This window comes from Natator depressus, chromosome 8 (assembly GCF_965152275.1).
Source record: "Natator depressus isolate rNatDep1 chromosome 8, rNatDep2.hap1, whole genome shotgun sequence".
Lineage (NCBI taxonomy): Eukaryota > Metazoa > Chordata > Testudines > Cheloniidae > Natator > Natator depressus.
This window is the reverse complement of record NC_134241.1, coordinates 74,442,753-74,470,646: the sequence shown is the minus strand read 5'-3', so window position 1 is coordinate 74,470,646 and position 27,894 is coordinate 74,442,753. Positions and strand designations below refer to the sequence as shown.

Genomic DNA, 27,894 nt, shown 5'->3' with positions numbered 1-27,894 from the left:
AGTAGGCTTAAACTACTACAGTTTAGTTGTTTAGTCTGTATATCAGATTTCTTCTTTGTTGCAGCTTAAGTAATAAAATATTCTCTTTATATTTAATGTAAAAGGGCCCAATCATCCATCCTTCACTTAGATAAGCAATCCCACTGAAATCAGTGGGCAGAATTCAGACCTGCTGCGTGCAGGGATAACTAAATTGATTTGGTCTATGGGTCCAATCATACTCCCACTATGGTCAATAGAAGTCTTTCTATTGACTTTGATGAGATTTGGATTAGACCCAGAATGAGAGCCAAAAAGGCCACAGCAATGTTTTAAAGTGGAAAACATATTTTATTCATGTTCAAACAACTCAAATTTGGACTTTATTTAACTATTAAAAATATTCATCTTTGACATGGAACAAAGTATGAAAAGTTACTGCCTTAAATGAATGTTTCTGTGAATGGTATTAAAAATAGGAAGTTAAAAAAGAAATGTCAGCTCAACCTTAATTACAGCATCACTGCAAGCACTCCTACATAATACCAAAAAAAAAAAAGGAATTTATTTATTCCATTTATTTGCCCCTGAATTTGTTTATTAGAATTCTTTACTAGTTATTCCCATTCATTTAAATGGTTTTCCACATGCTGATGTAAATCACTTTCTAATCCTATTTCAGTGTCTAGTCCAGTGTCTCCATCTCTGCTCCTCTTGAAGTGATGACAAAATCTGTGGATATATAAATCTCCTTAATACATTTTTTCTCTTTATCTCCTGTCACCTTCCTCCCCCCCCCCAGCCACCACCCTCTTGCTTTTCTATTGTTCTTTTCCTTCATAGAGTCACAGTTTAAGACCAGAAGGGACCATTAGATCATATAATCTGACCGCCTGTATATCACAGGCCATTACATTTCACCGCGATTCCTATATTGAGCCCAATAACTTGTCCTCTTCTCTCCACCCTCCAAAGAGTGACCTGTAGCCTATATTCTAAGTATGTGAAGAGGCTTCAGTAGCAGAGGGATTTAAAACAGGAACATCTCTTTCGACATCAGAAATGGCAACAGCAGGAGAATCAGGGAAAACACAGTGGTTGGATAAATCTCTTCAGAGAAATCATGATGCCAAATTGCTCCTCCTACCTTCTACATGCCTATGGAGAATATTTATTCATTCGTGAATGAGGTACAGCCAGAGGCAGATTTACAGTAAAACACAGGGTGCCCTGGCATGGGGTCCCCCAACGACAGGGGCCCCAGGGCGGGGCAGCTGCGGGGGCAAAAGTTTGGTCCTGTTGGCTCCTGGGGTTCCTGCTGCATGCTCCGCACCCACCGGCAGCCAAACTCCCTCCTCCCCTACCTCTTCCCCGAAGCACACCATGTTCTGGCCCCTCCCCCTCCGTCCCAATGCTGCCCATGCCGCCAAACAGCTGTTTGCCGGCACTTAGGTCGCTCTGGGAGGGAGGGGAAGGAGTGGGGCTGCAGCGCGCTTGAGGAGGAGGCGGAGAACAGGTGGGGGCGGGGCCTTGAGGAAGGGGGTGGAATCGGGAAGGGCGGAGCAAAGGCAGGGCCCCCCCCACTCCCGCTACGTGTGAGCTGCTCAGGACAGTGGGCTGGGAGCACCTCCACAACCCCAGCCCACACCCCCTGCCTTGACTCCTGCACCTCCCCACATCCCCACCCTGAGCACCAAACTGGAGCTCCTGCACCCCCTCCCCCACATTCCCACCTGCACCTCTCGCTCCAAATGGGAGCTGCCCCAGGTAAGCACTCCACACCCCAACCTCCTGCCCCAACCCTGAGTCCCCTCCTGCATCCTAACTCCTGGCCAGACCCAGGACCCCACCCTGCTCCTGCACCACCACCCCCCACACACATCCCCACCTGCGCCCCTCACACCAAACGGGAGCTGCCCCAGATAAGTGCTCCATGCCCCAATTTCCTGCCCCAGCCCTGAGCCCCCTCCCACATCCTAACTCCTGGCCAAACCCTGCACCCCAACGCGCAGTCTGCTCCTGTACACTAACTTCCTCCCAGACCCTGCACCCCCAGCCCTGAGCCCCCTCCCGCACACTAAGTCCTGGCCAAACCCTGGACCCCAACTTTTTTTACATTTTTTTTATAAAGCACTCTTATCCAAAGCGCTTTACAATAGTTAGTGAATGGTACAAACAATATTTGGAAAGATCATTAAGTGGTCCGCTGAGACCCTCAGCGATTTTCCAGTGGTCTGTGGAAAAATAAGTTAGACTACAAAAACAATCAAGGTACCTCACTTTATTTTCATTTACTTGCTATTACTTATAGGAGGAGGATGAAGAAAAAAAGAATGAAAAACCGGGGGGGGGGGGGGGATGTTCTTTTTCTTGGCTGGGTCTCAAGGAGGGGCCCCAAAAATGAAGCTGAGCACAGGGCCCCACTAACTCTAAATCCACCACTGGGTACAGCATAAAGTTCACAGTACAAGTTCGCTATCAGTGTTGTAGATGGGGTTTTCTGCATTCATTTGTAATAAAAAAGTAAGGGAATGAGCTAGAGAAACTCAGGAAATAAACGTCAAGCCATAAATGCAGTGTTCATGTACTTTTATAGCACTTACTTATGCTTCTCCCAATCTGTGCACCTCATCTGGAAGCTTTGCTCCTCAGTTTGAGCCTTACGATACCATTTTAAAACAAAGAAGAAAAAGAGGCATGACAATAACTGAAATAAAGTTGTGTGACCTGTCATCACAACTGTGGCCATGATATGCAACAGTGGACATCAGTTCAGGGAGGTGGAGATTGCCCAGAAAAAGAACAGAAACATCACAAGGAAGATAGGAACTATCAGCATAGCTGCATAGGCTGTCAGGGAGCACAATCCAGAAATGATCATGCCAGACAACTCTGCCCTTCCTGAAACTGTGACAGCACATAGGCCAATACCCATGGAGGATCCTGATTCCAAGACTCATATTGGGTCAGAGGTGTTACATACATCAAAAGTAGAAAAATATACCATTCCCCATACTGGCTCACTACTGTGAAGTTGGGAAGTGATTAGTACATTTGGTTACATGTTCCAAAAAGGTTTATGGGGAAGCCACAATCATCTTTGATAGAGCATTATATTAGCAGTAATTTACAAAGCAGTTTTTTTTTGTTTACTTCCTTGGAGGTTGAAGGATTAGCAAACATTGTGGCATCTGACTCTTCCTGACTTACAAAGAGATCATGAGACATGCCCCTGGCAACAAATACAGACACAAAAGCATAGCAGACTATATAGGGGAGACATAGAAATGTAAATATTTTTTCTGCATGTACAGATTTAGAAAGTTGGTCAAAATGAATTTGCAGTGGTTGTTTCTAGGAACAAGGAAATGGCAACACAGCTACAGAAACCAGATGGAAGCATGACATTAATTTAATGCAAATATATAGCCACCTCCTTTTCCATTAAATAAATAGTCACTGAGATAAACAGCTGTACAGGATGTCATTGAAATGCAAAGAACTTCAAAGACCCTAGCTAATTTCTTGATGATTCGTTCCTCACTTCTGTGATAATGTAGTGTTGTTTTATAGTTAACTTTCTGTGTATGTATGCAGTTTGAAAAGGCATTATAGCTAATAGTTGTATTGCTAGGTTTCAGAGTAACAGCCGTGTTAGTCTGTATTCGTAAAAAGAAAAAAGAAAAGGAGTACTTGTGGCACCTTAGAGACTAACCAGTTTATTTGAGCATGAGCTTTCGTGAGCTACAGCTCACTTCATCGGATGCATAGCATATCGTGGAAACTGCAGAAGACATTATATACACACAGAGACCATGAAACAAAACTTCCTCCCACCCCACTGTCCTGCTGCTAACAGCTTATCTAAAGTGATCATCAAGTGATCATCAAGGAAGGCCATTTCCAGCACAAATCAAGGTTTTCTCACTCTTCCCCCCCCCCCCCACAGACACACATACAAACTCACTCTCCTGCTGGTAATAGCCCATCCCTCTTTGAAACCTCTCATGGGCTATTACCAGCAGGAGAGTGAGTTTGTATGTGTGTCTGTGTGTGTGTGTGGGGGGGGGAAGAGTGAGAAAACCTTGATTTGTGCTGGAAATGGCCTTCCTTGATGATCACTTGATGATCACTTTAGATAAGCTGTTAGCAGCAGGACAGTGGGGTGGGAGGAAGTTTTGTTTCATGGTCTCTGTGTGTATATAATGTCTTCTGCAGTTTCCACGATATGCTATGCATCCGATGAAGTGAGCTGTAGCTCACGAAAGCTCATGCTCAAATAAACTGGTTAGTCTCTAAGGTGCCACAAGTACTCCTTTTCTTTTTAGTTGTATTGCTGTTTTGCCAACAGGCCCAGAGACATCAGGATACATGGTAGAAGAACTACCAAAGGACCAAGATTAAAAATAAAAGGAGCCTAACAGTGGTAGAGGAACAGAAACATGCCCCCCCCAGTGCAGGTTTTTATTGTGGGCCTCTACCCACAGCAGCACCACTTGCAACAGCACCCTCCCACATAGCACTGTAACCCTAATCCTGGCACGGTGCACAGAGGAAGCTGGTGTAGGGGTTGGGCCTGCGGCTGGGATGGCCCTAGTGTCCCATGGAGCTGAGGACCGGACAGCCCAACCCTTCATCATGATGAAGGTCAGGCAGGCCAAATCTGAGCAGTGCTGTGACCCAGTGCTCCAGGTTGCAAAACCACGTGCTGAAGTTTGTTTGCGTCATGATGGAGGGTCAGGTGAGCGAAACCCGAGGGTGCTGTGACCATGTGTGCCAGGTTGGCATGTCCAGTGCAGGGCGCCAGGCTCAGCCCCACAGGCCATAGCAGCTGCTAGAGCCTCTGCTGCAGGGTGAGTCACAAACACAGAAAAAAAAGTCATAAGAAAATAAGAACGGCCATACTGGGTCAGACCAAAGGCCCATCTTGCCCAGTATCCGGTCTTCTGACAGTGACCAATGCCATGTGCCCCAGAGGGAATGAACAAAACAGGTAATCATCAAGTGGTCCATCCCCTGTTACCAGTTCCCAGCTTCTGGCAAACAATGGCTAATAGTCACAGACAAATGGGGAAAACATACTACCTGTGACTATTTTTCATGATGTGACAAATCTGTAGCCTTAATAATGATACATACTTTCAAGCCACCCAGAGCCCTCTAAGTTGTGTGGGCCCCTGTGCATCTGCACCAGCTTCACTGGCTATTCTTCCACAAATGGAATCTAAAGTTAAGTTCCAAAGTCCATATTTAGGCACCTCTCAGATTTTCAGAAGTTCTGAGAACCCAACACAGTCCTCATGTACCTCATTGTAAACAGTTGAGCATTTAGCATTTTTGAAAATCAGACAGGTGACTAACTATTGCCATAGGAATCCATCTTAGGATCCTATTTTTGCACATCTTGGGCCAGCTGCCAATAGGATAGAAATTTGAGTTTCACTTTTGATGACATCTTGCATTAATTTAATGATACTGTCATCTTCCCTCACTCTGAAAAAGACATTATAAATGATGGAGAGGGAAAATGAAAGACAGAACATGGTCCATCCTCCATCCCAATATAAAAAGACTTTTATTGTTTGGGGATTGGGGCAAAGCAGAAGCTGGTGACACACCAGAACTACCATCAGCATACTACATTGAATCATTAGTAGTTCTGAAACTGGAGAAAACTGGGTATTGCATAAAACTAAAATTGATTGTTAGAGAGAGAAAGTTTAAATTTACTTCCAATTATAGCTTGTCAGAAAACAGAATTTCCATCCCATGGGAAAGTCAGACATTTCAAATTAGTTTTTTGAAATAGGAAAGTTGAAATTTTTAAATTACTTGCAGAACAGAAGTTTAAAAAATTGTACTGGAAATATCAAAACATAAAATAATATAAGATACATGCAAATGTTAAATATAACATTTAATATTATATCATTAAGTCAAAATAAAATTAAACAAAACAAGAAAGTCTAAATGAAACATTTTTATCTTATCGAAAGGAAACGTTTTGACATCAAAACAAAATGAGGATGTCAAAACAATTCAAATATGTCTTTGAAATCAACACTTTCCCATGAAATGTTTCGAGTATAAAAAACTCCATTTTCCGACAGAAAACTCTTCCATCAAAATTTTTTCAACTAGCTTTCCTTCCAGCTGAACAGGCTCTTGGAGAGAACAGGGCAGTGAAACAATACATCTCAAGGGCTGCAATTCCTTTTGTAATTTCAGTTGTGTCTTTGCATTACCTACATTTTTTTAAAGTTTTGTTTTTATTAATTGATTTTTTGTCAATATTATTTGTTATTGCTATAAAAATGAGCAATCCTTTCCATGATGATTTAGGTATATAGATAGTATGCAGCATATATTCGTAGAGCCATATATAGCTAAAATTTGCATTAGGTTGTATTTGCACACTATACTGTTAAAATTGTGTCAGGACTCATTATCCATATTTTTGGAAGGCATCAGGAGAGCACTGTCCAAGTAAATTTATGAACCTTTATTGAAATTGGAGAGTATTTTTGTTCAAATCAGATCTGTATCAGGTATTCATCACATCCCTAGTTATAGTTATTTTAAACAACAAAAACCAAAACCATACAAAAAAGAACAAATATCAACATAACAAATGAGAACTAGGCTAGCAGAAAATAGGTACTACATAGGAAGAGAGAAAAAATAAAGTAATATATAATATTACATTCAGCCAGATATTTAATTTAATAATCTACCATCTTTTAACAAAAAGGATGAAACCGTCCGTCCGTGTGCGTGTGTGTAAAACACAATCCAGGAGCTTTCTGTGATTCTGCAGCCACAATCATTAGTACTTCTGAAACTGGAAAAAACTGGGTATTGTATAAAATAGCTTCAGGGAGCGGCTTCTGAACACTAAAATATAGTCTACAGGCAATTTTCTAAAAGAAACCCCCTTTCTATGGTGCTGTCCTCTTTTTTAATATTTTAAGCCAGATGCCTTAAGTGATATATGTATTACTTTCCTTTCAGTACAAAAGTTCTCTCTTTGATGGACTGCTTTTGTTTCAGGGCCCCAACACTGCTGTCTGCTGGGGGCACCATAACCGCTTCACTCTTCCTGCTGGGACTTCAGCAGACCTCAGTCGGGCCTGTTGGAGTTGAGGGTAAGAAACAGTTTTCTTTGTATATATTTCTTTGTTCTTTTGTATAGGGGTATGAAACAGTTTTCTTATGAACTGTAATTCTTTGTTCTTTTGTTAGTAGCTCTTTCGAAGTGAAAGTGTGGCACACAAATGGAAAACAGACATCATGTCTTTGTTGCTCTTTGCTGTATCTGTTTAATAATCAGTGAACAGAGGGCCTGATTCTGCTTTCAGTTACACTGGTATAAATCAGGAGTAACTCCACTGAAGTCAATGCAGTTAAACCAATGTAAAATTCATGTAAATGAGAGGTGACTCAAAGCCCGTGTTTCTACAGAAGATTTAAGTGGATCATAGTTTCTCCTGTGTGATAGTGGGGAAGAACAGATTGTAACCACCCCGGCCATTATAATGAGTTTTAATGTTTTACAGAATATACTGTAGGTTAAGGAATGTTTATTATTATAGTAGTCTATTTATAAAATGGTCTGTGGGTTATTTTTCATCTTGGTCCTGTGTGCCAAATGCAAGGGAAAAACAGCTAGATGTTTAAATCACATATGCTAACTTCCTCTGGACTTAAAGGTAAAAAGCTTTTCACTTATAATATGCTATGACAGTAACGGGTGTACAGCTTTGCTTATGTGTAGAACCTGCTATATAAGAATTCAGATTTTTAAAAATTATTTAATCACTGTAATGACCAATTTTAAAGAAAATAATGTAGAACCCGAAAGTTTAAGAAATACTATAAGAGACAGCTTTCAAGCAAAGTCAAGTTTGCTGCTTACTGATATTACATGCCTGATTCTCCACCCCATTACACCTTTTTATATAACTGAAGTCAAAATATGGAAAAATAGAAACATTATGTTGAAAAAAAACACATGCATTTTAAAATGAGCTGTTAAGGGAAGGTAGTAAATATGGAAATATAGTCATAGTTCACACAATCTCTTGCACAAATATATCACACTGTCCAAATAACATTGTGTAAAATATCACATTCAATAACAACTTTAACTTGGAGAATAACTTTAACTTGGAGCATGGAATGTATTTAACTGAGCAATGTTGTAGAAGTGGAAATAGGTAAATATGCAGACACAGAGATTACATATATAGAGAGAAAAAGAGAGAGAAGATTCAAGGTCAAGGAGGATATAACAGTAACAAATAGTGGAATTACAATTGCCTACAAATGGTATAACAGAAACTGTACGTATGTGTCAGGTCACATTGATAGTGATGTTATGTCAAATTCACAAGGTCAGTGAGGTTGCATGGATGTAAATTAAGGCAGAATTTGGTCCATACTATATAATGTTTTATATGTGTCCTTCCGATTATCAACATAGTTCCATGTCTCTGCTCAGCTTAGATCTATCATATATGCCTCCATTGTCCATAGCCTTGACTTCATCCTTGACCCTGAACTTTCCTTCTCTCCGATATTTCCTGTGATTAGAAATCTACCTATTGGTACCTCAGCTTTGCCCACGTATGCCACAGCCTTGATTCCATGCAGCATAAGTAAGGTGATATTTTACACATGGACATTTGTTTAAGAGATGTCTGAACTGTGATTGTATTTGTACTTATTTATTTACCTTCCTTCAGCTCCACACTTTCATATTTTAAAATGCCTAGAGATTTTCTGACAATGTTCCTTGATATAAATATGCAACAGCAAACTTTAAGTTAACTAATACTTTTGTTTAATCTGCAGTATACATATAAAAAGTGGCCACATCAACGTCATCTTTAAACAGCCCTACTAGCTCTCTATTTATTTCAGGACCCAGTTCAAAAAGGTCTTCCTTGCTTTTAAAAACCTCCATGGATTTTCTCAATCAATCATTCCTTATAGTCCCGGAGTCTGATTTTCCATTGCCCTGCACCTTTTGTAGTCATCTACAACAGTGAAGAATGGGTTTAAAATGCCACCTTATGAGAGTGTGTTTTACACTCTGCACTGTAAATAACTGCACAAGGTTCAAGATAGTGCAGAATTAGGCCCCTTGGTTGCTCTGGGGCAAAGCAGACGTCAGGAAGGCATAAGCCCCACACCCCACGAAATATCCTTGAGCCAGTGGCCCAATGAGCATTTTGGAGTGGGCCAATGGGAAGCAGGGGGCATGTCAGGGTTGACAGGGAACGGCTGAAGCATTCTTCTGTCCTGGCGCTCCTGCAGTACTCCATAGAGACCCTTGCATTAGGGTCATAATTTAAGGTAGCCCAGGCAGCTTCCCTGACTTGTTTCAGCAACTTCAGCATTAGGGAGGTGCAAGCTGTCTCCCTTATGTCTTTATCCTGGTGCTGAATCTGGCCCTTTGTCTCTCTCTGCTCCTTTGTCTAGCAGCCCCCCCCACCAACATAATTTCACCACTGTCGGGGGCGGAGGGGGGTGTCCCAGAGTACATTCACCACTAGGATGCCTCTTTGTGGCCACATCTGGGGATTAGCTCCACTCTGGTCTGACATCCCTTTCCCTGCCCAGTGGTCTCTCTTTCTCTGGGACTTGGAGTGTGTTAGGGGCTTTCCCTTCACCCTCTCCCCTGGTTCTTGTCACCTAGACAGAAAGCAGAAGACCGGAAGTCTGAAGTGCAGGCAATGCAATGTTTATTGGGGTTAGTTTCAAGCAAGCATATCCACAGCTCTGACGCCGCAGAGCCTGTTTCACAGTGTTCCTGTTTCCAGCTCTGATGCCACAGAGCATTTACCCGTGCCCCCCCTTCCCTATTCCCACCTCCTCCTTCTTAGCAGGCCCAAATATACCTGTAGTGCACACCTCTAGTCCCACCCCTTACAACTTATAGTCATGTTTCGTTTTGGAGAGGTTGTGAGTCTGAGGTCTTGGTACCACCTCTTTTGTATCCCATGAGAGGGATAAGGAGTAAGGTTGTGTACTGATCAGGTGCAGGCGTTTCTTTGGCTTTTAGTGTTTCTTATGCCTCCCCCCATCCCCATTGCCCCTCCCCTCTGGCCAGATCACTATTGTCCTCTCCTTCCAGGGTACCAAAGTCTCACTGGACAACTGTCTACATGCTACCGCCTGCTCTGTGCCACTTCCCCAGTGCCTGGTAAAGGAACCCAGGTCTGCCCACTACTCCGGGTTCCAGTCCATGAACCTATACCTGGCAACTGTGGTCTGCTTTCCCTGAGACCCTGCTTCTCTTTCCCTGGACTTCTTCCTACAGCTTCTGGTTCCCCTCTCTCTCAGCTCAAACTCCCTCTTCCCAGGGAATAACTGCAGACTACTTCCTCTGTAGTTCCTTTTCTACTGCCAACTTCCTGGCTTTATACCAGCCCCTTCTGTCCCTTCTCAGCTGTGCCCCATCATCCATCAACATTTCAATCTGCTCTTTGTGTGGGGTGAACACTCCATCACAGGGTAAGACCCTTCTCATCTGCTCCTCCTGCCATCTGAATTTCCCTTCCTATACAGTAACTCCTCACTTAAAGTCGTCCCGGTTAAAGTTTTTTCGTTGTTACATTGCTGATCAATTAGGGAACATGCTCGTTTAAAGTTGTGCAGTGCTCCCTTATAACGTTGTTTGGCAGCCGCCTGCTTTGTCCACTGCTTGCAGGAAGTGCAGCCCGTTGCAGCTAGCTGGTGGGGGCTTGGAACCAGGGTGGACCGGCAGCCCCCCTATCAGCTCCTCACTCCCCTAAGTTCCCTGTGCAGCAGCTCCCAGCAGGCTACCAACTGCCGGCAGTTCAGCCGTCCCTCTCCCCCACCCCCTACCAAGTGCTGCTCCTGCCTTCTGCCTTGGAGCTGCTTCCCGGAGCCTCCTGCTTGCTGTGCAGGGGAGGGGGGAAGAGGGGACTAATGTCAGGGTGTCCCCCTCCCCCCTACTCCTGCCCCCCGCTTACCCCTTCTCTATATACAGCAGGGGGGAGACACAACAGGGCTCAGGGGAGAGAGCTGGCCGCAGCTGCTGTCTCAACTTCCTGATCTTTTTAAAGGCAATGTACTTAGAATCTGGTGTCAGCATACTTAAAGGGGCAATGCACATCTCCATCTCTCTCCCACACACAGGGTGTGTGTCTCTGTCTGCCATGCTGTCTCCCCTCCCTCCATTGGTGCTGCCTTGTAGAGTGTGAGGCTACATTAACAACAATGTGTTAACCCTTGAGGGCTCAGCCGAATGCTAGTTCATCATTTAGCAGTAAGGCATTCCCTGGGAAATATCCCACCCTCTAACTTCACCACCTCAACCAAGGTTCACAATCATCATTTCTGTGTACAGCATTAAATTGTTTAAAACTTATACTGTGTATATATTATATATAGTTTTTTGTCTGGTGAAAAAAATTTCCCTGGAACCTAACCCCCCCGTTACATTAATTCTTATGGGGAAACTGGATTCACTTAACATCATTTCGCTTAAAGTCGCGTTTTTCAGGAACATAACTACCACGTTAAGCGAGAAGTTACTGTATCTCCTCATCCCATCTGTTCTCTATCAGCTTTCAAATCTCATGAGAAAATATCTTTTTCTCCCATGCCCTATCCCTCTTACTGTCTCTTTCAAAATACAGTAAACACAGAGGGAGAGGGAGGGATGGTTGTAATAGGTCACCATGTAATAAAGGCAGGGGTGAAAGTAAGTCTAGGGACTTACCGGTACGAGGCTGGTCTGGGGCTGGCTCTGGCCCCCGGAAGGGGCGGGGCCTCGGGCAGGGTTGGGGGGGGTCAGAGCAAGTGCCTCCTTCCCCCTCCCCAGGGTAACAGCGGCAGCTGGGGGCTCTGGCAGTGGTTTAAAGTGCCCTGGGCGGTAGCAGCGGCCAGAGCCCTGGGCCCTTTAAATCGTCCCTGGAGCCCCGGCGCCGCTTCCCCAGGACTCCGGCAGCAGGGCTCCGGGGACGGGGCTCCAGCCGCCACTAGCGCCCCAGGCCCTTTAAATCATCCCCGGAGCCTGCCGGAGCCCTGGGGAAGCGGCGGCGGGGCTCTGGGGACGATTTAAAGGGCCCAGGGCTCGACCGCCGCTACCGCCCAGGGCCCTTTAAATCGCCGCCCCAGCCCCGCCGCCGCTAACCCAGGGCTCCGGCAGCGGGGCTCTGGCAGCAATTTAAAGGGCTGGGGGCTCCAGCCGCTGCTGGGAGCCGCAAGCCCTTTAAATTGCGCCTGGGGAAGCTGATCCACCCCAGTACGGCGCACCGGCTCTTGCCGGTACGCCGTACTGGGGCATACCGGCTTACTTTCACCTCTGAATAAAGGTGCCATGGACTAATACTGCCCCTATATGTGTATCAGTTTCACAGCCAAAATAACTAGTAAACATATCAGCATCTCTGGTTAAGAAAATATATCTACTTGCCACTAGATGGCATGCTACCCTCATGAACTAAATACAAATAAAGCCCCAGAGCCAGATTTATTCAGCTCTCAGTTACATCGGTTTAATCCATTTCCAATCAGGCAGAACAATAACAGTCCCATCCCCATATAATTTATGCAGTATATTAATTTTTTTTATAATTGTCTTTTTAAAATGAGATGTCTTGGAAATATATTGGACAGAAACATTTAAATTTTCACAGATAATTGCCTGACATTTGTTGCTTTCTTGAACACCTACAGTATTCCTGACCCCAACCTCTATCATCTCAGTTTACTTACCATGTTTATATTTTATCTATATAATTATAAACAGTTGCAGAACAGTTCACACATTTATATAGTTTGGGCCATATGTTCCTGTGGTTTGCATACCACGGAGTGAAGAAAGCATCCGAATTTATACAAATCCTGCCTGTACAAGCCAAAACTTTCTACTTGGAATGCTGCCATACCAAATCAGAGCACTAAAATGGTTTCCCACAGAGAATATGAAAGAGATCCACAAACTCCAAAAATGGGGTTGTGGTCTGAGTAAATGTGGGAGGAATCAGGCAAAAGCCAATGTACTACATGCTATCCTGGAAAAAAAACAACAATATAAATTACTACAGAAAATAGATAGCAAGTTCCTGTGGCTCAGAGCAGAAATTGGCATCTCAGTGCGGCATATATAATCTTTTAAGTAGATTTCTATTCATAGAGGGACATTAAGAAATTATGGGGATTGAGGGCTCAACATTCACTTCACATTTATAAATGCCCTTGCCGTCTACTCTAGATGCTCCTCATGCACCTGAGTAAGCGGGCAGATGTTCCTGTTTGCCAGTGCAGGTAGCAAGGAGCTAAAGCTAGCAGCATTGGGAAGGCAGCATGGAACCAAGAGGTGCAGTGTCTCTACTGATGCTCTCCCCTCCTTGCAAAATCATGGCAGCCCCTTTGCAGGCATACTTTGTGGTTGACCTCTGTGGGTTGGCAAGGCAGGTAATGAGAGAAAAAGGATGGTCTGGGGAGGAGCCAGCTGTCCACACTAGATACTTGGGGTCAGCGTTTGCAGCCTGATTTCTGGTCTCTCTGCAACATACTGAGGTTGGAAACCTTACCCCCTTCAGGGCAGATTGGGAAGGAACAAAACTATGCCAGGCAAACATGGAGCTTCTTGCAATCTTTCTCCCATCCTGTGGGTTTCCCATGGGAGCAGTGATTGAGCTCAGGGAATCTGAAGTTTGGGGCTCTTTTAATGTTTGTTTTAAGCCATAGACACTGCCTATTACTGCAGTTTTTTACTCCTGATGGGATGGTATGCCATGTATAATTAATGATTTATATAGTGCCTTAAATATAACTTGTGCATCCAATTTTTGTAGTAGATTTCTTCAGATTGTGGCCCTTACTCACATTTTGACTATAAAGGGAAGCATGGCCCTAATTTTATTTATAACGTCACACAGGTCTAAAGACAGAACGTGCCTTATCACAGAAGGAAAGAAGTTACAAAGAAATGCCTTTCGCCTAGCATTGCATTCCTTGTGAATGGTCCACCACACCCTCCAAAGCACAGAGACTGCTTCTCCTAGTGCCACTGTGGGCAGGACATAACAGGAAAGAGCCAGGAGCATGCCCCTGCATTAGGGTTGCCAACTTTCTAATTGCACAAAACGGAACACCCTTACCCCACCCCCTACCCTGCCCCTTGTCTGAGACCATGCCCCTGCTCACTCCATCCCCCTCCCTCTCTAGCTCACTCTCCCCGACTCTTACTCACTTTCACCGGTCTGGGGCAGGGAATTGGAGTGCGGGAGGGGGTAAGGGTTCTGATTAGGGATGTGGGCTCTGGGGTGGGACTGGGAATGAGCGGTTTGGGGTGCAGGAGTGGGCTCTGGGCTGGGGCAGGAGGTTGAGGTGTGAGGGGGGTGTGGGGTACGGGCTCCAAGAGTGAGTTTGGGTGCAGGAGGGGGTTCCAGCCTGGGGCAGGGGGTTGGGGTGCAGGAGGGGTTCGAAGTGTGGGCTCCTTGTCGGCTGTGCAGCAGGGCTAAGGCAGGCTCCCTGCCTGCCCTGGCTCTGCACGGCTCCCGGAGACGGCTGGCATGTCCAACTCCTAGGCGCAGGGGTCAGGGGACTATATGCGCTGCCTGCGCTCACAGGCTCCACCCTCACAGCTCCCACTGGCTCTGGTTTCCAGCCAATGGGAGCTGTGGAGCCGGTACTCGGGATGGGGCCAGCGCGTGGAGCCTCCCTGGCCCCTGCACCTAGGAGTTGGAAATGCCAGCCACTTCCGGGAGCTGCGCAGAGCAAGAGCAGGCAGGGAGCCTGCCTCAGCCCCATTGCACCACTGACCAGACTTTTAACGGTGTCGCCAGGGTCCCTTTTCAACCAGGCGTTCCGGTCGAAAACCAGACGCCTGGCAAACCTACCCTGCATCCCTCTGCACAAGCACAATCCCTGCAGAGCTCCAGGAAGGATTGTGTGTCCTGAGATACAATCATTCCCAGAACTCCCTCAAAGGTGATATGGTTCTACACAGTCATAACTAGGACAATCTGGTATGATCTGGCATATAAAAGCTTAAAGTATTGTCCTATACCAATTCAAAATGAGATGCTATCTTTTCTAACCTTAGGTAACAAGGAAATTCCTTTCACTATCGTTTCATATTATCACCAACATATCACAGCAGTGAATCCATTTTTCATTTTAATACCTGCAAAAAAGATGAGGGTAGAGAAATAGAATCAAACAATTCTCCCTCCCAAACACCTCCTAAATGAAAATACACCACAACTACAAACGGGGGAAAGTTGTCCTCTGAGTGTAACATCAAATGTGCACTCCACTTCATTAATAAACACTTTAGATAGCACTTTTCCAGTGTACATTATCCACTGCTTTTCATAAATGCAAAAATGTAAACAAACATGTCCAAGTTTAAGAATTATTTCTATAACATCACAATCAAGCAGAACTATTGGCTTAACTGAGATACCATAAAAAAGACCTGATTTCAAAAGTGCCTTTATAATTCCTACTCTCTGGAAAAGACAACAAAGTGCTTCAGCGCATATCTCCATTTTTAGGGCCAATGGATAGCTAGTGCTTCCCTGAGAAAAAGCCCTACTGGTGATAGAAGAGTGAACAACATTTTCAACTTTGGCTGCCTAATTAGGCATGAAAACCCATGCTTAGGTACCCAAATTAGCAGCCTGATTTTCTGTTGTGCTCAATACCTCTGAATATGAAGCGACTTATTTAGGTTCTACATTTTTATATAGGTCCCTAATTTAGACATCAGAGTTTGCAAATTTTGGCCAGAGTGTTTTAGAGAATGAGCAGGGGTACCCATGAGATTAAATATGAAGAAAATGTGCTCACTCATGATTCTGAGGAACAGAAGTACTTCTTTATCTATAAACCATATCACCAGTGTCTTTTACCCAAACAAGGCACCATAATTGTCCTAAGAGTGAAAATTTTAATCCATTTGCCAATAGAAATGTCATGCCATAATAAATATTCTATAGAATTTAAGATTGCCAATCTGTAGTATGATGCTGTCAGAAGGCATCCTAAAGGTTACGAAGGTTATGGTTGCTCCATTTTGTGTTTTGATCACAGTTTACAAATAGGCCATATAATAGTTACTTACTCTCAGAGTAATGGTAGCAGCATTCTACTTTCGTCAAAGGATTTCAGCTAATAGTCCTCAGATATAAGTTTTGAGAGTCTTTCCAGAAACAAGTTTGCATCACCAAACTTTATTTGTTTTAAAGTTTATTTAATTAAATTTTAGAAGTGAAAGTTAGACCAGTAAAATAAGGCTGGTTCTCCAGAAAAGAGTGTGGTGAGTAGACCTATTTTAAAATTAGCATTTAAATTCAAAACAAGAAGTTATACAAGAAAACACAAGAGTCACTGTTTTTGAAGGACTTCATAATTCTAAACATCTGATAATGAACTCTGCATTACGGTACACATATGCAGGACTAAATTCTACTCTGACCAGCATTACTGGCTTGTGTTATTTATAGCACATTTGTGTAGCTAACACTTCCCAGAACATACTCTGCAACAGCAATTCTACCAGCCAGTACAGTATTCCTCAAAATGAGTTCAGGGATATCACTATAGAGTGCCTTTTGCTGCTCCTCTAAGCAAATGTAGCATGTTCCCCAGCTAGTACTTGCTGCTAACACCAGCACACAATGTCTACTTCAATGTCTTCAGCAAGGCTACTCATTTATTTAAAAAGAAAAGGAGTACTTGTGGCACCTTAGAGACTAACCAATTTATTTGAGCGTAATGCATCCGATGAAGTGAGCTGTAGCTCACGAAAGCTTATGCTCAAATAAATTGGTTAGTCTCTAAAGTGCCACAAGTACTCCTTTTCTTTTGCGAATACAGACTAACACGGCTGCTACCCTGAAACCTGTCATTTATTTAAAGTTAAGCATGTGCTTCCGTGCTTTGCTGGGTTAGGGCCAGAGTGTTGAGCACCTTGTAGGATCAAGCCTGTATTCATTTAAAAAATCAGAATTTGGTATAAAAACAATCATTTATACAAATCATAATATTTGTATCCTAGACCTGCATTTCTTATTCTATACAGACTGTGAAGTGTGGAGAGGTTAAATCCAATTATTTCATCACATACTGTTGTGAATGACGTTTAAAAATGGTATCTTATTTTTCACGAGCAGTTTGTATAACTTTGTTAATTTTTATAGTCTATTTTCCAAAAGTACCTCTACCAAGGAGAAAGGCATAAAGAAAAGAGTATTTCATCTATATGATTCACTATTTCCATTACAATCACAGGACATCTAATTATGTACTCCATAAATCTTCATATTTGTTATGAAGCTCAAAACAACAAAAGTCTGATTTATAGTTTCTCTCCCTGGCTACTACCAACTGAGTGGAAAAATACGTATTTATGAAGCTTTATTAATAAATTGTGAATATTTCAAACAATTTCTGCAGTGGAGAAACAGCAGTAGAATATAGTCTTATTTGCATATAAATGAAATGATGCTTTAGTGTCAGAGTAGAGAATTAAATAGTATGAATTTTTACAGTGCAATCTTGACAGTATCATAAATGTTAAGGTAATAAGTTGCAGTTTCCTAAAATCTCATTTTAGCTTTTATTACAAAAGTACGACTGAGGAGCCAAATCCTGCTCCCTGCACATGTGCAAGTATTCCCATTGACAATGAAATTACTTAAGTGAATAAGGTTACCAGATTCAGCCCTATGTCAGATATTGAAGCAAGAGCTAGGTGCTATCCACAAATCTACTAGGGGAACAAAAACAGAAAGTTTGGCAATGAGAAACGTGATAGACGTGTTGGGAAAATCTGTAAAACAAATAACAAAGGAAATTGCAATTCTGTGGTTCAAACAGATGTCTCGAGAAGAGATAAAATACAGTTAGGGAAAAACAGAGAAACACTTAGAGAATGTGCACAAGTGGCCAATTTTTGCCTTTAATTACATGAATATAACCCTATTTGGCTCAAGCACAGTACACTCAGTAAACTTTCTAAGAGTGCTAGAAAATGTTGCAGCAATATTTAAAAGGAGTGTTCAAATTACTGAAGATAGATTGGTGCCCGCTGGGAAAGCTTTAATTGTGCCTCCTCCAGAGTCTCTCAACAGTTTCCTCCCTCCCCCACACCAGCTGTATGACTTCACGTCAAGTCTTGTCACAGCTTTAGTCTCACAGTCATTAGCATTGACATCCATAATCATATCACAAAAGATTGCAAGAGTGGAGTCAGAAATAAACCCTGGCTGGGGGGAGGGGAGAGTTCTGCTCTGTGGCAGCTGACAAGGGGAATGGTTGATACTGGGTGGGGCATGCTGGCTATAGCCTGGGTGATGGCTGGGAAGGTTGTTGCAGTACTGTCTAGGGATGGTGAGGTGGTGGCAGATGCTAGTTCCGTTACATCTCTCCCCTCACCATTTTGCAATAGTCTCTCTTCCAGGGAAGCTCTATGAGGTGTTGAGCAGTTGGCTGAGCAATGTGAACAGTTCAGCTGTGGGTCAGGACAGCTGGTTTCTCACCAAGTGGCACTTCCCTGTAACAGAGTGCAGTGCAAGTGAAGTGGAGAGGTGTGAAATGGAAAGTACAGGCAAGGCATGCGAAACTGAACCTGGGTCGGCTGCAGGAGAATTAATAGAATTTAAGGCCGGAATGGGCCATCTGATCATCTAGTCTGTCCTCCTGTATATCACAGGCCATTAAATTTCACCCAGTTACCCCTGCATTAAGCCCAATAACTTGTGTGGGACTAAAGTTTTACTTATGCCTGGTTAAAGTATATCTTCCAGAAAGGCATTCACTCTTGATTTGAAGACATCAAGAAAGGGAAACTCCACCAGTTCCTTCGGTAGCTTTGTCCAATGATTAATTGCTCTCACGTTTAAAAATTTGTAACTAATTTATCATTTGAATTTGTCTTGTTTCAGCTTTCAGCCATTGTTATGCCTTTCTTTCCTAGATTAAAGAGCTCATTAGTACCCAGTATCTTCTTCTTATGAAGGTACTTATACACTATAACCCAGTCATCTCTCAATCTTCTTTTTGATAAAGTGAACAGATTGAGTGCTAAAAGTCTCTCACTGTAGGGCATTTCCTCCAGTCCTTTAACCATTTGCTGCTCCCTCTCCAATTTTTCAACATCTTTTTTTAAAATGTGGACACCCGAACTGTACACAGCATTCCAATATTGGCCTGACCATTGCTGTATACAGAGGCAAAATCGGTTACTCTGCTGTTTATACATGCAAGGATTGCATTAGCCCTTTTTGCCACAGCATTGCATTGGGCGCTCATTATGCATTATGACCCATAAATCTTTTTTTGAGTCACTGCTGTCCAGCATACGGTCCCCCATTCTATAGGTACAGCATGCATCCTTGTTCCCAGCTGTATAACTTTGCATTTGGCTATATTAAAACATATTTTATTTGAATGGGCCCAGCATACCAAGTGATCCAAACTATTCCACATGACTGCCTTACAGCTTCTCCTTGTCTACCTTCAACTCACTCTGCCTGGGTCCTAGTTACTGCTAGGTTTTGGAAATTTTGCTGAACTAGGATGACTAACCCTTCACCTTCCACCTGGGGATAGCAACCCCTAGACCGGAAAATGCTGGCCTGCATAGTCATCACCACATCTGGCTATGTGTTATACGAGGGCTGATATAGTATTGCCAGATTTGGTGATTTTATCATGCGTCTTGTGACATTTGGTGTTTTTCTTAAAGATCCCACTCTTACATCTAAGTGATTACTTAAAATCTCAGTTTTCATTTAAATAAAAAAGTAATTTTCTAGCCTTCATGGTTACAGGGAAAAGCATGAAAATGTAATCTAAGTGTAACTTGGTGCAAAATCTGAATGCAAATAAAAAGTTCAAGACTTTAATTATTTTGTAAAAGTCTCATGCTTTTTAAGGAAATCTCATGATTTTGGGGGTGGGTCTGACTCATGAGTTTTGAATGCTTTGGGTTGACAATACTGTTGATGAGTGAGGAAACTTGAAGAGATCTCAACATAAATCTTAAAGAGGGGCAACACTTACCACAGAACAATATTTCAAAACCAAAAAGGGGAATTAAGACCAAGTGGTATCTTACTTGTTACATTTGAGTTTCAGGCTGATAGAGACTGAACAATGTTTCTTACTGGACTGGAAGTGCTGTGCATTTTCATAGACATAAAACTTTAATTTTGCACAGACTGCCAGGGCAAAGACAACCTACACAAGAACAATTTTAACTTATGGGCAGGAGTTCTTGGCAATACAGAGGGATGTACCTGTAAGTGTCAGATAAATTTGTCAATTATCTTTCAAGGAAAATCTATTCAGAAGATTTTAGGTCTGAGTAGAGTAAGGAGGCTTCACCAGTTAAACTAGCAGATTATTAGTCCCCAGGCATGGTCCATTGTCAGTGCTGATTCTTTTAGACCTGTCAGCAGCCACAAGACATTGTTAACCCACCTGCAGACTCTGCAGTGGTGGACACAATCACTTTTCAGTAGCTTCATTCTTTCCTCTTGGAGAGATCCCAGAGGTTGTTTTCGGGAATTGCTCACCTGCCTCAAGGGTTCTTTTAAGCAAGGTTCCATATGGTTCCGGCTTGTCACCTTTCATGTTCATCATGTACATGAAGCCACCCTGAATGGTTGCAATTTATTTTTTTCCTGGTCCCCAGCTAAGATAGACAGATAGAATTGAGGGAGCTGGCTGAAGCTCAGTGGTTAAAGTGGATTGAAACAGAAGATGGGGGAGCTCTTACTGCACCAGATAAGGAGAAGGGGAGCTCTGGGGGCCTGTTAGGATATTTCTACACAGCAACTAGACACCCGGGGCTGGCCCATGCCAGCTGACTTGGACTCACGGGGCTTGGGCTTGCAGGGCTGTTTCATTGCTGTGCGTAGCTGTCTGGGCTCGGGCTGGAGCCCAGGATCTGTGACCATGCAAGATGTGACGGTCCCAGAGCTCAGGCTGCAGTCTGAGCCCAGAAGTCTACACAGCAATTAAATAGCCCTGCAGTCTGAGCCCCGTGAGCCTGAGACAGCTGGCACAGGCCAGCCATGAGTTTTCCTTTGCTGTGTGGACATACCCTTTCCTATCCCACCCTGCACGGGGACGGAGCTTCCCTCTAGTTTTAGCATAGGAGAGAGAGCTGCGCTTCCGTCTGCTTCCCCTCTCTAACTCCTGGGTTCCATCCAGATAAGTCAGAGGTAAAGCTGGAGTTTGGGCAGGCATTGAGAAGATGGGGTGGGAGTGGTCTAGAGTATCTATATCTGTCTAACTATATGGAAGATAAAGAAATAAATGAATACAACTGACTCACTTATTATAAGTATTGCAAAAGAGGTGAGTTTTCAGGAAGTATTCAAAATGACTAGAGGTGCTGGTTAAGTAGAGCGAGTTCCATACATAGGAGACAGCAAGCAAAAAGGTACCAAAGTATTTGCTAGAGAAAGAGATGAAGGGGACATCAAGTCTCGCAGTGTTGGCAGAGCAAAAGAAGTTGGTGGTAACACCATAAGAGACAATGTCAGATATATAGAGAGATGGGTCTTGGAGGTGGGTACAAGAAGTTTATATTTGATGTAATGGAGAGATTTTAAGAGGGAGAGTGACAAGGGTGAGATCAGTGAGCAAGGGAGATAGTTTCAGCAGCTGAATTCAGGAGGCACCCAGAGGAGATGATGTGAGTGTCAGGGATGATAGAGTGGAATGTGTTAGAGTAATCAAAATGGAAGATGATCAGGGCATGAAGTAGAGTTTTAGGTGTTTGGACAGAGTGGAATGGTAAGATCTTTAAGATAGGGTGGAAGAAGAAACAGTAACATTTGGATGCAGCCTTAGAGGGGAAGATAGAGTGAGGGAGGAATTCAAGATGACTCCCAGGTTATGAGACTGAGTGGCAAGGAAAAAGATAACTTTAATGTCAATGACAGAAAAAAATGGAGAGTAGAGAGGATTTATGAGAGAAAATAAGATCTTAATTTTGGCCATGGTAATTTAAATTGTTGGGAAGCCATCCAGGAAGGGATATCAGAGATAAAGGCTGAGATTCTGGATTGGACAGAAGGAGACAGGTCTGGAGTAGAGTGGTAGATTTGCAAATTATCAGATAGTGACGATAAGGAAGTATTTTTTAACAAATATTACTTTTAAAAAATAAACTATTGTGTGATACTAGACCCCTCAGAAACAAATGTAGGTGGATTCTTTTAATAAGCAACATGATCCTAAATTAAAGCACATAAACATTGTGACAAAACCTAGTTTCACTCATACCTGTTCAACACCACTAACTTCTATGGGTTACATGGGTTAACAAGAACAGAATCTGGCCTGTGAATTTTCCTCATGTCATTCCTCATTGTATTAATTTGTCCTATAATCTGCTCTTTAATACTTTCATCCTTAGTTCAGACTGCGATTTAATGCTTCTTACTCTACTTTTTACATTGATCTCTGGCTGCTGTAATGGCCCTTTGGGGCTGCTGGCAGCTTGTGCAGGTTAAAGCAGCAGGTCCAAAACTAGGGAGTTCAAAAGTGGTTTAAAGCCACCTTTACATCCTCTCACGCCTCAACCTGCATAGGGACTACCTATGGAGAAAAATACTACTCAACCATAATAAAGATGGTAAAATTTGGCCCTGAGTTAGCATCTTCCTTCTTAATTTCAGTGTAAACGTAATATAATAGCCATGCTACAGGGTTCCCTTCAGAACGCTGAAAGCTTTAATCTTTGCATAAATTTAACAATGGATAAAATTAACATTCTCAATATGGAATGTTTAATAAACAGAATCTTATATTTCACTTTTGGGGAATAGGAGATTTATGTACACAGCTGCTGGAGAGCTAGTTCTCAGCAAGACCAATATTTTTGATTCCAACTATGGGGGGAAAAAGACTATGGTGGAAACATGTATGAATAAAAAACATGTAAGGGACATGTTCTTCTCATTTAGGGCTTGTCTACATGGGGAATTCACAGGGAAGTTAGTTTGAAATAGCTAGGATGTGAATTTAAAGCACAATAGCTATTCTGTACTAACGCCCCATGTGGACACTCTTATTCTGTACAGAGAGGTAGCTGTGTTAGTCTGTATCCACAAAAACAATGAGGTGTCTGGTGGCACCTTAAAGACTAACAGATTTATTTGGGCATAAGCTTTCATGGGTAAAAAAACCACTTCTTCAGATGCATGGAGTGAAAATTACAGATACAGGCATAAATATATATTGGCAAATGAAGAGAAGGGAGTTACCTTAAAAATGGAGAACCAGTGTCGAAGGTCATTTCGGTCAGGGTCGATGTGGTCCACTCCCAATAATTGATGAGGAAATGTCAATACCAAGAGAGGAAAAATTGCTTTTGTAGTGAACCAGCCACTCCCAGTCCCTATTCAAGCCCAAACCGATGGCGTTAAGTTTGCAAATGAATTATAGTTCTGCAGTTTCTCTTTGAAGTCTGTTTTTGAAGTTTTTTTTGTTGAAGAATGGCTACTTTAAAATCTGTTATTGAATGTCCAGGGAGATTGAAGTGTTCTCCTACTGGCTTTTGTATGTTACCATTCCTGATGTCTGATTTGTGTCCATTTATCCTTTTACGCAGAGACTGTCCGGTTTGGCCAATGGACATGGCAGAGGGGCATTGCTGGCACGTGATGGCATATATCACATTAGTAGATGTGTAGGTGAATGAGCCTGGTTCCTATGATGGTGTTGCTAGAGTAGATATGGTGACAGAAAAGGCAACAGGATTTGTTAAAGGGATTGGTTCCTGGGTTAGTGTTTCTGTGGTGTGGTGTGTAGTTGCTCATGAGTATTTGCTTCAGGTTGGGGGGCTGCCTGTAAGCGAGGATTGGCCTGTGAGAATGGGGGGGATCATTTTTCAGGATAGGTTGTAGATCTTATTCTGCACCAAGAGCCCTTTTATGGTTTAAATTAATCCACTTCCAAAGGATGTGGAATAAAAGTATCCACACAGGGAGTTAGTGCGGAATAGCTATTCAGTAACACTAATCAGCTATTCCACACTGAGCTTCTTCCTTGAGCCCTTACAAGAATGCAATCAATTGACTTCAGGGGATTACAGAAAGTGTAAATGAATGCAGAAGTTGACCCAAAGAGAACAGTTAAAAAAGATGAACATTTTCACTTCAGCATGTAGTATTTAGGTAATCAATAATGTCCAGTTTATTTAGTAACCCAATCAGTGCAGAAACAGTTTAACACCATATGGTACGTTGTAACTCCACAGTAAAAACTGTGCTCGGTATTATTATATCATGCGTTGCTGGTAGTAGTTTCTACCAAGAAAGCTGAGGGTACCTCATCTCCTTTCTAAGGTACAACAGCATTCCTATAGGTAGGGGCTCTGCTTCTGAAATGATAACCTAAGCCAGGACATACAGTCCCAAGCGAGTCGAGTCACACACAAGCTGTGGTTTCCAGAGCCACTCACAGCACCTCCCTCCCCAGCACAACGTGGCTCGCATCTGCAACCCGGCTAATAGCTTAGAAGAGAACTCCCAGTCCCCAAAAGTCTCGAGCTCAGAGCTGGCCACACCCCTTGAGGGGTGACACCCCCGCCCCTCACCCTGGTCGTTGGCCAATAGAAGCACTGTTTTCTTGGAAGGGTTGCTATTGGTGAATTCTCCTACCGCTTCTAACAAACGCTAGGATTGGCCGCCGTGGGGGTTGTCCGCAAAAGGCGGCATCAGGCAAAAACCCCACTCTTGGCGCTCTGGGACCTGCTGCCGCCGCTGCTCTGCCTGTGAGTGGAAGAGATTCCACCCCCCCCCGACACACATCCACTCCGGGGCGGCCCCCACGCACCCCGGCCGGCTTCCCGCGACGGGCTGTCGCTGAATGGCCTGCCCCACCGCCGGGGCTGAGCGCGGTTTGGGGCCGGGGGACGCCTCCTCCCTCAGGGCAGCTTTCCCGCCCGGCGCGGCCTGCCCCGACTGGCCCTGGCTGGCTCGCCGGCCCGTGGCGGGAGGGGGAGCGTCTGTTCGGGGCTGCCCGTGCGTTTCTAGCCCCTGCCGGCCGGTGTCGGGAGGCGGGCCGGCCTGCTGTGTGGCTCCTGGGCTTTGGCCCTAAGGGGCCCACCCAGGCGCTGGAGCCGGGCGCTCTCAGTCCGTTCTTGGCCCGTGGGGCTGGCCCTGAGCTCGGTTTTAAAGTACTGACCTGCTCGGCTCCCGCCTCCCCGTGCCAAGGGCCCGGCCCTGCTCTGCTCGTTGAGGAGCTGGAGCTCCGACCCTTGGGCAGTTCCCGTGCCCACCTCTGCAGTTTGGGGGGGACCGCCGGAAGGAGGGAGGGCAGCGTGCGGACTGGTCACCTGCTTCGCGCAGGGCGTCGGGGATGGAGGCTGAATTTCGGGGGAACCATGCTGCTGTAATTTGCAATCCGCGCCTCCTGCATACACACAGCACAGACTCTCTGCCCTGCCTTGTTCTCTCAAGAGTCTCTTCGCTCTTTCTTGGTCCCAAACTCACTAATTTCAGAGTGGTGGTAGCTGTGTTAGTCTGTATCAGCAAACAGAGCTAGGAGTACGTGTGGCACCTTAGAGACTAACAGATTTATTTGGGCATAAATAAATGTGTTAGTCTCTAAGGTGCCACAAAAACTCACAAATGTGTAACTTGTACCCTTCTTCCACATAACCATGAACTTGGGTTCTCCTCTGCTTTGGCCCCATGACCTACAGTAATAAGCATTTTGATGGTCATTTTCTTTGGGCAATATCTGTTTAGTAGCAGAAGCCTTTTGAATACCAGTTTTGGCAAACTAACCTTACTTGATTATGCTTAGAACAACAAAGAAATATTAAGAAATGTCAGTCTAAACAGCCTCTTCCCCTTTTATTAATATATTCAACAAATCTTAGAAAACATGACAATATGTTTTATTTCTTCAGAAAAAAGTAGAATACTAAATTCTCTGTATATCCGTTGGACAGCATTTCTGCTCGCTCGTCTGAGAAATAGTTTGCACATCATGTACAAACTAAATGACAAAGTTTAAAGTAGCTTATGCTCAGTTTTTAATATTTATGCATTCAGGCTGCAGTTTAAATGCAGTGGAAAGCATGTATTTGACCAGGAGTCTTGCTACAAGAGAGCTACCTTGTAACGTTAACCTTCTTTGACAACTCTCAGATGTTTTTCTTCTGTCTAGAAGTACAGACACACTGTTCCTCAAATGCTGAGTATGAAGATATGATTTCTATGCTTTGTACTGTAAGAGAAGGCTTATTTGCTTAGCAGTAGAAAATGTGAAATTATATCAACTTAAAGCATTAGCAGAATTGTGCAAAAACTCCCAGAATTGTACCTGCAGATCTTGTTTGTGATATGCCAAGCACTAAAAAGATGATATCCTATTTATTGTAGTTTGGTGCAGGGCAAAGCAGTATCAAGGGAATTTTGTGGCATGTCAGTGCTGGCGTTTGCAGTGATTATTCCTCAGTTCTGTGTCAGAGATGAGTTGACCCTTCCAAAGGGGTTACTGATTCTCTAAGGATTCTCTCTGTTCCCACATATTTTCTTAGAATGTGATCATGTAATTAAAAAACTATATCATTATACATATGCACAGCAGCACCCAATTAAGGTAGCACCCACGATCTTAATTTAGGTATTTCCTAACTTTTGAGTGCTTGATTTTGCAACCTCTGTAATGTTCTTTAAATGTAAATATGTGTAATTTCCTAGGGTGTTAAATAAGGAAATTACCTCTTGAGCTAATGGAGTAACTGATAGGCATGGTAGTAGGTTGTCCTCTATATGGAGCAGAGCTAGACAAGGATGGAAAAAACTTTCCTTTGCCGTCAACAAATATCTGTGAAATGAAATGGCAATGATGGCACTCAGGAATCCTGGATTCCATGCCAGGCTCTGGAGGGCAGTGTACTCTAGTGAGCACTGGGCCCAGACTCTTCTGCACATTTCCTCCAAACATGATCCCTTCTGCCCCACCTCCTTCAGCCTCTGCCTGTCCCAGACTTGTCTGTGCCCCACCCATAACTCCTCATATCAGTCCCATTCTCCTTACTTAGTCATAGTCTCCAATCCTCAGACTTCTCATTCCAGTCTCCTTACCCAAAAAAGTTGCAGTCTCATCCCCCACCCCACCAACACTTTCTCCTTGTATAATGACAGGTTTCAGAGTAACAGCTGTGTTAGTCTGTATTCGCAAAAAGAAAAGGAGTACTTGTGGCACTTTAGAGACTAACCAATTTATTTGAGCATAAGCTTTCGTGAGCTACAGCTCACTTCATCGGATGCATACTGTGGAAAGTGTAGAAGATCTTTTTATATACACACAAAGCATGAAAAAATACCTCCTCCCACCCCACTCTCCTGCTGCTAATAGCTTATCTAAAGTGATCACTCTCCTTACAATGTGTATGATAATCAAATCCAGGTTATCATACACATTGTAAGGAGAGTGATCACTTTAGATAAGCTATTAGCAGCAGGAGAGTGGGGTGGGAGGAGGTATTTTTTCATGCTTTGTGTGTATATAAAAAGATCTTCTACACTTTCCACAGTATGCATCCGATGAAGTGAGCTGTAGCTCACGAAAGCTTATGCTCAGATAAATTGGTTAGTCTCTAAGGTGCCACAAGTACTCCTTTTCTTTCTCCTTGTGTGTCTCTTTCCAGTCCCGTCCCCCCCAACAGCTCCTTGTCCCCAGTTTTCTTGCCCCACCAGTTTCAGTTCCTCCTACTCCTGACACCTCATCTGATCTGCCCCCTCCCCTCTAATGTTCCCTATCCCTACTGGTTCCCAGTCCCAAGACTCATCCAATCTCAGCTTCTCCCCCGACTTTGTTGCATCCCCCCCACACCTTGTCCCAGTTCTTCTGTCTCCTCCTCATATCTGTCACCCCTCCTCCTGTCCC

At 43.6% G+C, this 27,894-nt stretch overlaps 1 protein-coding gene and 1 long non-coding RNA gene across 2 annotated transcripts in view; one reads left to right on the top strand and one right to left on the bottom strand.

The window, feature by feature from the left end:
- Nucleotides 1-569: 569 nt before the first annotated feature.
- On the bottom strand, nt 570-23,290 carry LOC141992899 (uncharacterized). The gene is made up of 3 exons (XR_012640686.1): nt 23,253-23,290; nt 2,583-2,638; nt 570-711 (listed from the first exon to the last, which is right to left on the bottom strand). It is a non-coding gene; the product is annotated as an uncharacterized LOC141992899 (long non-coding RNA).
- Nucleotides 23,291-24,686: 1,396 nt separating this feature from the next.
- The window catches only part of CDC7 (cell division cycle 7), a 32,687-nt gene continuing 29,479 nt past the window's right edge, over nt 24,687-27,894 (top strand). Inside the window, exon 1 of the mRNA XM_074962236.1 lies at nt 24,687-24,763. The gene's annotated coding sequence lies outside the window, so the exon portion shown is untranslated. The remainder of the gene's footprint in view (nt 24,764-27,894) is intronic.